Raw genomic sequence first — 16,285 nt, forward strand, 5'->3', positions numbered from 1 at the left:
TCTAAATTCATATCTTCAGAAACACAAGGTCTATTGTTATCCTGCTTAATTCCCATGTATTCCAACAATTCAACTTGTTTGGCAGCAACATGTTGGTATTCAGCATTTTAGCTGTTAATCTAAAAATATGAGACAACACAGGCTACAGAAAAATTGCTGATAGAATGCTTATCTTTGTCTTTACAGGTAACATGTTTAATGTTAAGACATAGATAAACTGAGTTCATTCTGGTTCAAAATTGTTCTAAGCATATCTGCTGAAAGGAATAATTTAAGAAGCAGCTAAAAACAGATGTAAAACAATGAGAGCAAACAAATCTCTCTTTTTTATTATTACTGTTTTGTTGGTCTATTATACTAACACATTTTCATTAGGAACCTCCAGCTGAATAATAATCTACATACAGTTCAATCAACAATTTCCACTGCCAAAGGAAAGTGCAGACAAAGCCCTGGGAGTGTTATTATAATAGATAAAAAGTGATAAAAATATATCCAGAAGACACAGTATCATCCCAAAATATCTTAGAATAGCTTAAGAAACATTTTCAGGTATGTTCTTACACTTTTAACTTCCAAATTCTTATTGCCTTCCTGTGTGTATATTTTTATGAGACAACAGAAGAATGGCCAGTATATTTTTGAGTGTCTAGCAGGACTGACTGACAAGGGCATTTTACTCTAAGTAATGAGCATCCTGCTGAAAAGAGTAGATTTTTAGGATTGCAAGCCTAAATATAGTAACTGGGTATGGTTATCAACTTCAAGTAAAATACAGCAATAAAATTATAGTTCTTTGAGTTTACAAATTTGCTCATGATTTCTTGAAAGTTATCAGCAGAATTCATGAACTACTGATTGGCTGACATTTAAAAGCAGAAAAGTGTTGCAAGTATTTGTTTTAACATGGGTTTTATGAACAAAAGAGTATCTTATCTTTGTAAAGTTATTTAAGGGAAAAAAAATCCTGCCAATAACTGATGATGCGAAGGCACTTTTTGAGGTGGTTTCACAGCTAAGCTTTAACTTTGCAGTTTATAGCTGAGAGTGATCCCTTTTCACTCACAGAACAATTTTTAAATAAGTAAAAAAAAAAGTAAATAATAACTAAAATGTAATAATACAGGATTAAGCTAGACTATCTACAGCTCTACCTGGATAAAGGTCTTTTATCACAATTTTTTCCGTTAGTAAATCAGTTAGCTGTTCCCAACAGAAACCTCCCACCTTCATGGCCTTTAATTTCATGCTTTAGGTAGGTTGTCTTTAAACTTGTTATGTCAAACTGATTAGCCTATCTGCTTACCCCACTGAAACAGATAAGCACATCTAGAGAATTAAAAAAAAAAATAAATCAGAGAAGTATCTTTTGTGCTTTCAAAACATTACCTGGATAACCTGGATCAGTCTCTTCACACACAGAATGTGTGCATGAATCTCAGCCCACCTCTGCTTACAGGACTCTTTTGTTTTCCAGCTACAGTTTCTGTCTACAGCTCCACCTTTTTCTGAGGTACCCAGGTACTGAAAAACTGAACAAAATATTCAAGGTGAGGCCTGATCTGTGTGGAGTACAATGGCATGATCACTTCTCTGCTCCTGCTGTCCACACTGTTCCTGATATAAGCCATGATGATGTTGACCTCCTTGGTCACCTGGGCACACCGCTGGCTCATATTCAGCTGGCTGTCAAACAACACCCCCAGGTCTTTTTTTGCCAGGGAGCCTTTCAGCCACTCTTCCCCAAGCCTGTAGCATTGCATGGGGTTGTTGTGACTCAAGTGCAGGACCCAGTACCTTGTTGAGCCTCATGCAATTGGCCCCTTGACCCAGCCTGTCCAGATCCCTCTGTAGAGCCTTCCTACCCTCAAGCAGATCAACATTCCTGCCCAACTTGTTGTCATCTGTAAACTTACTGAGGGTACACTCAATCCCCTCATCTAGATCATTGACAAAGATATTAAACAGAACTGGCTGCAATACTGAGCCCTGGGGAACACCACTTTTGACCAGCTGCTGACTGGATTTAACTCCATTCATCACCACTCTTTAGGTCTGGTGTAAGGGACTAGAAACTTGTCTCAACATTGGTGGCAGGCAAGCTTAACCACCAAAGCCTAATCACCACGGCAACTGAGTGGGGCAGTTTCAGCCCATTGAGCCCCACCCCACACGAATGTGTGGCCTGTTATCTTGGAGTACACGTCCTCTGCACATGCGCCCGGGCCCAGAGTCAACTGACAGTGGGGAGGGGGCTCGGACCCCCTAGAACTTTCGAACATACTCTAATGACGGTACTGGGCATGTGCCCCACTGCCGAGTGGGAGGCGTGGGTATCCAAAACAGTCATTGACTATGCAAGAAGACACGGACCGCATGGATCGCTCAGGCCGCACGGACAACACATAGATCGTAACACCCCTGTGCTGTTTGTTTCTCCCCCTCTTTTTCCCTTTCTCGCTTTTCCTCTCTTTCTCTGCTTTTCTCTCTCGCGTTTATTGTTGGCCGAATAAAGTGACTTGGCACTTGACTCCGTTTCGAGTCTTAATTCTGTTTCCGAGAATGTAAAAGGAACCTAGTCATGATAAAATGTTGGAGTTAATCAGAAGTTAAGCCCAGCCGCCCCCAACCTCCCAGAATTATCTGAGGTCGGTTGGAAAGCAAGGGGGTTTAACCTCTGCCAAATTGTTCTACCCAATAGTAGATCGTGACATCTGGACACCCAGCCAGTTTTTTACCCAGAGAGACTACACTTGTCCAAGCCATAAGCAGCCAATTTCTCTAGGAGAATGTTGTGGAAATTGGTGTCAAAGACTTTACTGAAGTTTGGGTAGACAACATCCACTGAAGGATATCTGGTTAGTCAAGCAGGACCTGCCTTTCATAAACCCATGCTGACCAGGCCTGATCACCTGCTTGTCTTGTACATGCTGTGTGGTGGCACTCAGAATGACCTGCTCCATAACCTTCCCCAGTACTGAGGTCAGACTGACAGGCCTGTAATTCCCACATCCTCCTTCCGTCTCTTCTTGCAGATGTCTCACACTGTCTAACCTCCAGTCAACTGGGACCTCTCTGGTTAGCCAGGACTGCTGACAAATGATGGAAAGTGGCTTGGTGAGCACTTCCATCAGCTGCCTCAGTACCCTTGTGTGGATCCCATCCAGCCCCATAGACTTGCGTGTGTCTTAGCGGTGTAACAGGTTGCTAACCATTTCCCCTTGGATGACAGGGGCTTCATACTGCTCCCCATCCCTGTCTTCCAGCTCAGGGGGCTCGGTACCCCAAGAACAATTTATCTTACCATTAAAGGCTGAGGCAAAGGTGGCATTAAGAACCTCAGCCTTTTCCTCGTCCTCTGTCACTATGCTTCCCCCTGCATCCAATAAAGGATGAAGATTCTCTTTAGCCCTCCTTTTGTTGCTAATATTTACAGAAACATTTTTTGTTATCTTTTACAGCAGTAACCAGATTAAGTTCAAGTTGGGCTTTGGCCCTTCTAATTTTTCCCTGCATAACCTCAACATCCTTGTAGTCCTCCTGAGTTGTCTGACCCTTCTTCCAAAGGTCATAAACCCCAAAGCTCTCTGTTCAGCCAGGCTGGTCTCTTCCCTGCTGGCTCACCTTTTGGCACATGGGGATGGCCTGCTCCTGTGCCTTTAAGATTTCTTTCTTGAATAATGTCCAGCCTTCCTGGTCCCCTTTGCCCTTCAGGACTGCCTCCCAAGGGACTCTGTCAACTGGGCTCCTAAATAGGCCAAGTCTGTCCTCCAGAAAGCCAGGGTAGCAGTTCTGCTGACCCCTCTTCTTGCTTTTCCAAGCATCAAAAACTCTAGCATTTCATGATTGCTGTGCCCAGGGTGACCTTCAATGGTTACAACACACACCAGGACTTGTCTTTTTGTGAGCAACAGGTGCAGTTGGGCACCTTCCCTAGTTGGTTCACTCACCAGCTGCATCAGGAATTTATCCTCCAAACACTCCAGGAACTTCTTAGGCTGTTTTCTCTCTGCTGTACTATATTTCCAGCAGACATCTGGTAAGTTGGAGCCCCCTACAAGAACAAGGAGTAGTGATTGTGAGACTTATCCCAGATGCTTATAGAATATTTTGTCTGCCTCTTCATCCTGGTTGGGTGGTCTATAACAGACTCTCACTATGATATCTGCCTTGTTGGCCTTTCCCCTGATTCTTACGCATAAAGACTCAACCCAATCATCGCCATTATTAAGCTCTAGACAATCAAAATATTTCCTAGCATTCAGAGCTACCCCACAGCATCTCCTTCCTTGCCTATCCCTTGTAATTGACATAACTGGACAAATACTGTAATTTTCTATATTAGCTAACAGTGTTAAAGGCTGCAAACTGCATCATCCACAAAACCAGAGAGAATATGTGTTCATTAAATTAATGTAAAGTCTGTAGAAGGAAAGCATGTTAGATATTCTTATCAGATGTTATATTACTCACAGACATGCAGACACTGAAAAGCTAATGGGAATCAGAATGGGAAAGGGAAAGGCAAAGAAAAAAGAAAAGGCAAAAGCAAGAGAAAAGGAAAGGAAGAGGGAAAGGGAGAGGGAAAGGGGAAGGGGAAGGGGAAGGGAAAGGAAGAGGGAAAGGGAAAGGTAGAAGGAAAGAGAAAGGGAAAGGGAAACTAACTCCATATGTCCTGATTTTGGTTGGGATAGAGTTAATTTTCTCCCTAGTAGCTGGCATAGCTCTCTGTTTTGGATTTAGTATGAGAACAATGTTGATGACACACTGATGTTTTAGTTGTTACTGAGTAGTGTTTATATTAGTCAAGGCCTTTTCATCTTCCCATGCTCTGCCAGGTGCACAAGAAGTTAGGAGAGGGGCACAGCTAGGACAGCTGACCCAAACTGTCCAAAGGGGTATTCCATACCATATGATGTCATGCTCAGTATATAAATGGGGGAGTTGTCTGACAGGTGTGAGTGCTGCTCAGGGACTGGTGGGGAGTGAGTTGATGAGTGGTGAGTAGTTGCATCACTTGTTTTTTCCTGGGAATTGTTTCCTTCTCTCTTTCTTGTTGTTTTCCTTTTCATCATCACCATTATTATTATTATTAATGTTGTTATTGTTATTGTTATTGTTATTGCCATTGGTTTTATTTGGGGGGGGGGGGGTTCAATTTCAATTATTAAACTGTTGCTAACTTAAGTTTTCTTACTTTTGCTCTTGCAATTCTCTCCTCCATCCCACTGTGGGGGACGGTGAGCAAGTGGCCATGTGCTGCTTAGTTGCTGGCTGGGACTAAAAACACCACCATAAAAACAATCATGAGATAAAAAGAAAATGAAATAAAAAGGATTGAGTTGCATTAGTGAGATTTGAAATTACTTCTTGATATGAGAGTTCTGTACTCATTCCACATAAATTTGTAAATCTGAGCTGTTATCTGTAAATTAGGCCCTGGTAATTAATGAGGTCAACTCTTCTGTAAATAGAGGCTAATTCTTCAGTTCTTTTGAAGGAAAATGCACCAATTCCTGTTATTGATGACCCTATGTGAAGTACACAGGCATTTGACAGACACTCCAAATGGCATGTGTTTTGGTTTGCATTGTAAAAAAAAAGATAGCAGTTTGGTGGTTGATTAAAAATTACCATTATCTTGAATATATCTTGAAGCCTCTGATCATTACAAACAACTATCATTGCAGCAAAATTGATTTCCATAATTTATGTTGGAGATCTAACTTCCTCATATAGTGATGAGCTATACTGCTTAGATTTTGTAACCTTTAAAAATCTTCACTGTCAGAATGTTGAGAAAATTTAATATCCAAAATGAAATTTTCATTTATCAATGTTGATTAGTACACATGATTTATGAAAAAAAAAAATTATTTTTTATGTATAAGAGAGAGGTTTTCAAAGACTGAAAACTGACTTTTCACTTGTGAATGTAAAATAAAGGAAGACAATGATGGAAATGCATAAAGCAACATGGTTTTACCTTGGATGTTGTTGGGTTTAGCAAGAAAAAGACCTCGGAAGCTTTTTGAAACAAACAGCTTAACTCTATAACTTGTGAATGCCTCTATTATGAAAATAAAGCCTTATACTAGAAGAAATACATTTTATTTTGTTTCATCATCTTAGATCAGTATGAGATATACAGATGAGTAATATCATGGGATAACTGTTACCTATTTAACAGTCCAATAGTAAATTACCTTTTATAACTCAAGATTTGGTCATAAACTAACCAATCATGAGTGAACTAGTAAATAAACAATTTGATTAAACACAGCCATCTGGAAATTTTATTAGCATTAACCTGTCCCCCATATTTCTCAAAAGAAAAAAGTGTATCTCCCGCTTCATAATTCATGAAGCATTTGTAATATTTTACAACAGACCACAAAAAAATTGTTGAAAAACATATAAAGTTTGAATCTAGGTTTTTGGTGTCATATGTATCCTTACATATGTAGACTTACAGATAGATTTCATTTGTAACATATATTTTATGTGTAATTTGTATGTCTTCTTATAAACTTTGTTTTCTGTGTACTCAAGAAAAACTGTAACTGTCCTGTAATCTATTTATTTATAGATGTCTTTAATAATGATTTACAATTTCCTTTTATCTTGAGATGTAACATATTTTTTAATGGACTAAGTTTGTACTATCTTGATTTTTGTATCATTCTAACTTCTAGGTCAGTCCTTGCCTAGAGTGAGATGTCTTAAGTGAAATAAACTATTATTATCAACCAAATTTGGAAAAAAAAATTCTTTACAATGTCTGTTTTCCATAAACAAACCCTAGCATCATCATTGTATTACTAATCTTCAGTTCTTTATTCAGTGAGTTCTGACTCATAATTTCCATTATTTTTCTCTGGGATCAATGAAGTGTTGACAGGCCTACACGTACCTAAGTCACCTGCTTGTCATTTTAAAATATTGGCACTTGATTATCTTTCATCTAGCCTTGTAGAACTTCTCCAGTATTTTAAGACTTGCTAAAAATGAATATTACTAATCTAAGAAGGTTCTCTATCAGCTTTCTTAAAACTTTTGGATGAAAATTCCCTGAACCCACTGTTCTCAATAGTCTACTAGCTCGATTGAAAGTATTATATTACTTTGTTATATGGTTATTTTTCTCAAATAGAATCATAAATCTAACACTTTTGAATTGTTCTGCATTATTATCAGTATTTTTACTGTTCACATATACCAAAGAATCGATACTACTGCTGCGTTTATTTTTGTTCCTAAGATACTTTGAATTTCTTTCTTGCACTTCTTATTTCTAGCTGAAAATTCACCTTGTTCTCGTGCTTCCCATGCTAATTTTCTGGTGAAAATATTTTAAAATTTCATATTTTGATACATTTCTGTGTGTATATGACTATAAATATATACATAAATCGCTGTATGTTTATATGAACACAATATAAATAGAATGGTGAAAACAGCTTTACTCTTGATTCTCCTTACAGGTTTATTCTTTGGTTTTTTTTCTCCTGTGAGCTAAGAACCTTTTATTTCAACACAACAATTTCAGGATATGCACTAATGTATATTAAAAATAAATCAACATGTATATATATATATGGAATTGGGTTGTGTGTCTCTGATTTTATATAAAGTTTATTATGGGCTGTATTGATGATGTTATGGTTATAAACACGTTCATTCAACTTATTCTCTAAAACCAAACCAGAATATCTAAGCCAAAGTAGCCATCTTTTCTCAACAAACATCTGTTTTTCTTCTGTTCTCTGCAGCATTTTTATCAGCACAAAGACAAAATCCTGCAGGGCATTGTAGGAGAAAATGTGTTGCACAGAAGATACAGAAGACCATTGTAGTTAAGGGAGATAGCTTTCACAATATTAACCCCCATTTTTGTTCATTTCTTCACATTTAAACAGTCTTTTGTGCAGATAAATATTGAACTTTCACAGTAATACATGTTCTTTCAACACACGTAAGACATTAAAGACATAGTGCCTCCATCAGCTGATAGACTAATACCAGACTGAGACACTAACAAGACCAAAGCAATGAAGGAGACTCACTTGAGTGATGAACCCTGATGTCCTGCATCGTAGTTTCTTTTACCTGAAAATGTAATACAGTGGCAGGATTTCACTGCTACAGAAGTGAAGCACTGGAGTGCTGTATGTTGTCCTGGGCATAAAGGAGTAAGCAACAGGCTTTTGGTTTTAGCACATCTAATGTCATAAGAGAGATTTGGTTCATGCAGTTAGGTCTCGGGGAGGGGGTGGGAAGAATCTTGTATATATTAAGAAGAGGTGAGCTAGTTTCTGAAATATATAACTGAGCAAGGTTGTGCGTAGAGTTTCATAAGTGTCAAAAGCATTGTCAGTGTAGACTGTACTAAATAAAATCATCCTTCAACTCTAGGGTTCCTTTTGCCTGTAAAAACTCATGATGTGTTTTCATAAATCTGCACAGTACTATTTGTCTCAGTACATTGCAAATTGATATTTAGAGAAGAAAAAAAATATGGAGAAAAGAAATTTTAAAATTTAGGCAAAAAGTAAGTATTTTGAATGGATGCAAATACAAAATTAAATTATCTTTTGAAATAACATACACTAACTGTAAGGAAAGCTGAAAAAATCAGCATGAATTTCCATGTATTCCTGTTCAAGAATTCATCACTGAATACACTTGAATAGGCAGTAAGTTCATGCACAGAAAATGAGTAATATTTATGCTTAAGCAAATTGGTTATGTGATTGGGTGATTGTGTTGAAGCTGTCAATTAACTTTGTGAATAGCATTTAGGTGCAGGCAGAGTCATATCATCAGCATGATTTGGTCCTTTACTATAGCTGAGGGTACTGTGGTTTTAAGGATCATTGGTTTTACTACACCTAAAGTTACTGGTGTTCATAGTTGCCTGTAATGCCCACATGGAACATTAATAATGTTGCAGAGCTATCCACAGCCAAAATCTCAGATCCAAATGATGGAATTTTGGTTTTGTTATTTTATTTTTCATTAATTTAAATTTTCAGACTCACAGTTTTAACTCTATGTCTAGATATTTCTTGACATCATTTAGTGGGCTGTCATTCTGAAAAATATTAATCTTAGGAGGAAGAAACTCATTGAGGCAATCATTCAAGATCATGTATGTAATAAGATTAAAAGTGCCAACTGATTATATACATGACAGCACATTAGCAATATGAGCCCTTTTGCCATAACCAGTTACAATTTCCATAGGCAGATACATCTTAACTGGAGAAGATACTTTATAGAAAACAACATCTTATTACAGTATGTTTGTATTAACATATTTTGATACATCATTTCACTTTCTCTCTTTTCCAGCTTTATACTCTGCACATGAGAGCTTTTAATGCAATAGCTCATAAAGCTTTGCTCATAATGCTCAGCAGATATTGGAAAGTACATAGCATAAATGTCCTTAGTCACCAAGCTAGAATGCCTGTGCACTGAGACAAGAAATTTAAAAAAAAAAAAAATGCTATTATCATGAAAGTAAAGAAATTATGGGGATGGAGAAAAATAAGTTAATTTTCTTGAGGATTCTTTGCCAATGGATGAGGAACGTACAAAGTATAAGATAAGTACTTAAACAATCTCTGGATTGACACCAGTTGTGGATGATTAACCTATGAACATAATTGTTTGTAAAAAATTGGAAGTATTACTATTCTTTGTAGTTTCAAATTCCTCAAACTTTCTGTGAGCATCTGTTTAATATCACTTATGCTAGGCGTGCAGAAAGCTATCTATCAATGACATGACCTAATCTCCTCTGCAAGGTACTTCTGTTTCTTTCTTTTTCAGAAGTAAAAATTTCATTTGATTTAATCTTAATCATTTCAAGAGTGCACCAGCAGCTGAGATTTATTCAGAGAGTCTTGGTAGATAAATGACTTTCAGTAGCCCATAGTCTATTTAATTGGTCACAGAATCACAGAATGGCAAGGGTTGGAAAGGACCTCCGGAGACCATCTAGTCCAACCCTCCTGCTAAAACAGGTTCACCTAGAGCATGTTACACAGGACTTTGTCCAGGCGGGCTTTGAATATCTCCAGAGAAGGAGACTCCACATCACACCTGGGCACCCTGTTCCAGTGCTCTGTCACCCTCAAAGTAAAGAAGCTTTTCCTCATATTCAACTGAAACCTTATATGTTTCAGTTTGTACCCATTGCCCCTTATCCTGTCGCTGGGCACCACTGCAAAGAGTCTGGCTCCATACCCGTGACATCCACCCTTAACATATTTGTATGTGTTGATGAGGTCCCCTCTCAGTCTTCTCTTCTTCAGGTGATAAAGAATGAAATAAGTAGGGCTGGAGAGGATGTAAGACTGGAAAAATTATAGTAGGAGGAAACAAAATTCTTTCAGGGCATGATTTTTTTTTTATACCAACCACATAAGGAAGAAATGCAAGTGTTTTTACTCTATGCAGGAACACATAGGAATGGAGGTGAATGAGGGATACTCATTCAACTACAATTTGCAAAAGAATTTTTTCATGTTTATGTGTGAAATTAGTTACTTGTGACTACCTATTTCTACAAGACCTTAAACAGTAAAATTATATATATATATATATATTTGTTTTGTATATAAATAGATATGTACACTTATTCGTGTTTCAAATATAGCAGGGAGATAAACTGAGGAGTCAGAACTGTGCCTCTCTGCATATACGTAGCAGTCAGATTATAGTCTATAGCTTAGAAAATGCATTGAACAGCACCAAATGGAACAACAACCCTTGTGTTGCATCTTTGTTTTCAAAACAACACAATACATTGAGCTTCAGCATTCAAGATGGCCAAGACTTTTCAGCAAAGAGGAGCTGGATTCATTGGAAAAAATGGTTCATGAATGGAGAATTTTCAGAAGCGCATGTTGGTTTTATAACTAGCCTGTAGGAAAGATTTCTTAGCTCACAGGATGTCAGGTCATTTCACTGAATAAAAGCATGATAGCTTGTGGATTAGGGCACTTCTCTGGAGTACTTAGTATTCCAGCAGTACACCACTACCAAAAGATTCCTTGTTTTTGAAATTTGCATTTCCTAATTTGCAGTGGAAACTTTCCCAAAGTTTTTAATAGCTTTCTAGTCCTGGAACATAATTTCATTATTAAAAATATTCAGAATACCATGTGCTTAGAGACATGCTTAACTCTGGGCAATGTTACTAAGGCATGGCCATCTTGAATGCTGAGGCTCAATGTATTGTGTTGTTTTGAAAACAAAGATGAAGTAGATAAAGTGGATAAAGTTAAATCTTATTACTTTTCAAAAAGTGTGTATATATTTAAAATTCAGCATAAAAAGTTCTATGTTTGTCTGTGGGAGTGAGGGTGGTGGTGGTGGAGGGGGGAGGAATTAAATGGAAAACCTTCTATCTGCTTTCTGGAGCTACTTTCTTTCTCCCAGGTAGCAATTAATTATTTTAACCTTGGGCATATAAACATAGCTTTATTTCAGTGGAGGATAGTTTGCAATAAGGCAATTCACTGTGGGAAATGCTGTAATGAAAAACATTACCTTCCACTTGTAATTCATGATGACTTGTCTAGCCTTAGTAGTCAAAAGTTGTTTCCTCTTCAGCCTGGCCTCAGTAAGGACAGTAACATTGCATTGACTTCAGACTACAACAGTGAAACCAAGATCTGAAATAAAAGGAGAAAAAAACTCGATGAACCAAAACAAGCAAAACTAAAGTGCATGTTCTATCCAACAATATGCTTAGACATCTAAAAAACCAGACATATAAAAAAAACCCAGTACTTCTAAAGGGTAATATAAGAGCATACATGACACATCCATTGGTTTTCTTTAAACAATATGGCTTAGAATTTATGGAGATGACATTGGGTATAACAGCTGATTCAATTTGTTTAGAAATGCAGGGACCATGAAAAGCCAGTGAGATTTCAGCATTTACTATCTGCAAAGTGATTTGCCATTGAAAGCCAGCATTATTCAACATTATAAATGTTATAGAATCAAATTACAGTGCCCCATTGCTTTACAAAAGTAATTAGGCTAACAGGGTTTCAGTAAAAATATTCACAGATATTTTTTCTATTAACTATTTTAAAGGTATGGCTTTGTCCCAGTTCTGAAACTGAAAATGGGACTGGGACAAATTCATGCCTTTAAAACAGCTGATAGAAAAAAAAAAAATATTCGTGAATGATTTTACTGAAACTCTAGCCTCATATTTATAACCCAAAATAACTGTTGTAGTTGCTGAGTAAGGAGTGGCTTTTACTTTTATTGAGAGGCCTAATAAAGGCAGCCTAAGAAAAAAATCAGTCAGATCCTACAATGAAATTTACATTTTAATGAAACTACGAACACATTATTTTTCCTAGCATTAATAAACTTCCTTTTAATGAATTACAAAAAAATGTTCATGCAACAAAAAGCCTCTTCTCCACAAATAATTTCCTTCAGCTTGCTTTGCAGAAACAGAACTAAAGTAAACATGCAAATTTTGTCTTCATATGCATTTTTCTTTATCTTGACTTTTTTTAGTTACAGACTAAATATTCTGGTCTTAATCCTTACAAAAACTATAGATTCTTTCATTGTCTGTGGAACAGAAATTGAAAAGTAGCAAGAAAAACATCATAAATATCCACTTTAAGATTATCCTTTACTCCTACTTAAAGGTCACCTTGGCCTCCGGTTCAGACCAGTCTCAAGGATATAAGTGAAAAGTGAAAGAATCCCTAGTGTCTGGTGTGGTCCTCTAAGCTCCTGCCAAATATGGGTGTTTTTAAAGCAAATCTGACTTGTGCAGACAACTTTACTGATGAAGAAGGTATCATTTTGGAGAGCTTATTACCCTCACTCAGCCTGTCCAGACTAGCGTATCTGGTTCTTAAGAAAAATTTCTTTTTTGATTTTCCTTTTCTTGAAAGACAGTAGTATCAAGTCCCTTAAGAAAGACAGATTTAGGCAGTTACTCACAACTGCAAAGATGAAGCAAGTAGAGTTTGAAGAAGTGTTGCAAAACTTAAATTGGTAGGAAAAAATCTATGAAATAAATTTAAAGAAATAAGCATATTTCAGGGTTCAAATGTGTAGTTTCACAATTGCTTATATACATAAAAATATATGTAGTTAACACAGCCTCTCCTTTAGGAAGTGTGATTTTTTTCTTAGGATTCACTACTTCTGAGATAAAGATCTGTAATTCCCAATAGAGTCACATACTAAAGTGTAGCTTGAATTAATGAGTCATGGCAGAACCTGAACAAATTGTTTCCTAATGAACAACAAATAGAAATCTGTGCAATTGTTTGGTTAAGCTTCTAGTCCATTTATAAATTTTTGTCACTAACTGGTTACAGATGAGGTAATTCTGGGGGAGTGTCTTTATACCACTGTTACTCTGCCAATGTAAGCTCTTCCCTATTGCTAAAAATCAAAGGCAGTTCTACAAACAAACTTGTTCTTTCATACCCACAATCCTGACATGTCAGAATAAAAAAAAACTCAGGTGTTGCAATATCATCGTCCAGCAAGGCTCCCAATGAACCACTGATTAAGATCCCCTTTACTTTCAAGTCAGCTTATTTGTGTATACTATGGTTATGTCTCTGCCTGGTTGTACTAGTTTTGGCTGGGATAGAGTTATTTTCTTCATAGCAGCTTGTATGGTGCCATGTTTTGGATTTTTGACCAAAACAATATTAATAACACAGGAATGTTTTAGTTATTGCTGAGCCATGCTTACACGGCATCAAGGTATTTTCTGCTTCTCATGCTGCCCTACCAGCAAGTAGGCTGGGAGTGTTCAAGAATTTTGGAGGGGACACAGCTAGGACATCTGACCCCAAATGACCAAAGTGGTATCCCATACCATATGGCATCATGTTCTACAATATAAACTCCAGGGAAGAAAGAAGGAGGAGGACTGCAGGAGTCACGATGTTTATCTTCCCAAGTAACTGTTACATGGGATGAAGTCCTACTTTCCTGAAAATGGCTAACCATCTGCCTGCCAATGAGTAGTGAGTGAATTCTTATTTTGCCTTGCTTGTGCATCCAGCTTATACTTTGCAGAAAAATGTTTTTATCTCTACACATGAGTTTTCCCACATTTACCCTCCTGATTCTCTCCCCCATCCCACCAGTTAGGGGTGAACAAGCAGCTGTGTTGTGCTTAGCCGCCTACCAGATTTAAACTCCAGCACAGATGTAACTGTGTCAAACATCATTACAGTATTGATTTAAGACCACTTGGTTTACTCTTTTTCAATACACTGAAAAATATTTTAGTCCTAAAAAAAGATGCATCATATAAGTTGTACCATTGTAGAGCTATGTAAAAACAACAAAAGCTTGATATATGTCAGGTCAGTGATTTCCATCACTTCTTTCATATTTAACAGCAAAGATGCTAATTGTTGAGACCATTATTTTTTCAAATTCAATTAATTTTATTCAATTTATTTATGCAAGGAACATGAGAAGTATTTTGAGAAGTATATTTTGAAACACTTAAGGATAATAATTTAAGATCAGACATCTTTCAGGAGTAGTGAGTAGTGTAGATACTACTGTAGTCATAAACTGAAAAAATATGTCAATGTTAACAAAAATATATCTATGACTGATAATTTTTTCTCAGCACCTTTCAGGTAACTGACAGCTGGTAACCCAGATATCAATAGAAAGGAAAGTATCCACCTGTTGTGGTTTAACCCAGCTGGCAACTAAGCACCATGCAGCCACTTGCTCACTCCCCCCACAATGGAATGGGGGAGAGAATCAGAAGAATAAAAGTGAGAAAACTCGTGGGTTGAGATAATAACAGTTTAATATGGAAAGAAAAAGCCATGTGCACAAGCAAAGCAAAGCAGGGAAAAAATATACAGAATCCATATAAAACAAGTGACGCACAATGCAATTGCTCACCACCCGCTGACCGATGTCCAGCCCGTCCCGAGTCACGATCAATCTCCCCTGAGCTGCGATCACTCTGCTCGCGACCAACCTGACTAACCCCACCAAGCATGACGTTATATGGTATGGAATAGCTCTTTGGACAGTTTGGGTCAGCTGTCCTGTCTGTGCTCCCTTCCAGCTTGTTATGCACCTGACTGAGCAAGAGAAGCTCAAAACGTCTTTGAGTAGTCTAAGCACTACTTCGCAACAACTTAAAAACATCAGTGTGTTATCAACATTCTTGTAGTACTAAATCCAAAACACAGCACTATGATAGCTACTATGAAGAAAATTAACTCTATCCGAGATGAAACCAGGACACCACCCTATTTTCTGATTAAACTTAGCAGAACCAGAAAAGCTTTAAAATAGGCATGCAAATTTAAATGAACTTATTTTTCAGCCAGATAGTCCCCAAACCTGATTTGGGGTATCTGATACGACCTGATTGCCATTACAGAAACTTGGTGGGATGAAACCCACGACTGGAATGTAGCTATGGATGGCTACAGGCTGTTCAGAAGGGACAGGAGAGGAAGGAGGGGCGGAGGCGTTGCCCTCTACATCAAGAAATCGTTACAGTGTGAAGAGCTGACCCTGAAGAATAGCCACGAGCAGGTCGAAAGCTTATGGGTCAAAATCGGAGGAAGAGGCAACAAAGGGAACCTGGTGGTTGGTGTCTACTACAGGCCGCCAGATCAAGGGGAGCCGACTGACGAAGCGTTCTTCCTCCAGCTCCGGGAGGCTTCACGCTCGCAGGCTCTTGTCCTGCTGGGGGACTTCAACCACCCCGACATCTGCTGGAAAACCAACATGGCAGGATGTAGGCAATCCAGCAGGTTTCTCGAATGCATTGAGGACAACTTCTTAAGCCAGGTAATAGACACCCCTACCCGAGGGGATGCGATACTGGACCTGGTGGTCACCAATGCAAGCGAGCTCGTCGGAGATGTCAAGATCGGAGGCAGCCTGGGCTGCAGTGACCACGCGCTGGTGGAGCTCACGCTCCTAAGGGAAATGACAAGAACAAAGAGTATAGTCAGGACCCTAAATTTTAGAAAAGCAAACTTCCAGCTCCTCAAGGAGATAGTCAGAAGAACTCCCTGGGAAACGGTCCTCAGAGACAGGGGAGCAGAACAGAGCTGGCGGATCTTTAAGGATGTGATCCACAGAGCGCAAGAGCTCTCGATCCCTAGCTGTAAGAAATCAGGAAAAGAAGGGAAGAGACCGGCGTGGCTGAGACAAGAGATGCTGGTCGAACTAAGGAAGAAGAGGGAACTGCACAGGCAGTGGAAGCAGGGACAGG

Source organism: Egretta garzetta, unplaced genomic scaffold, assembly GCF_000687185.1.
Source record: "Egretta garzetta isolate BGI_Z169 unplaced genomic scaffold, ASM68718v1 scaffold357, whole genome shotgun sequence".
NCBI lineage: Eukaryota > Metazoa > Chordata > Aves > Pelecaniformes > Ardeidae > Egretta > Egretta garzetta.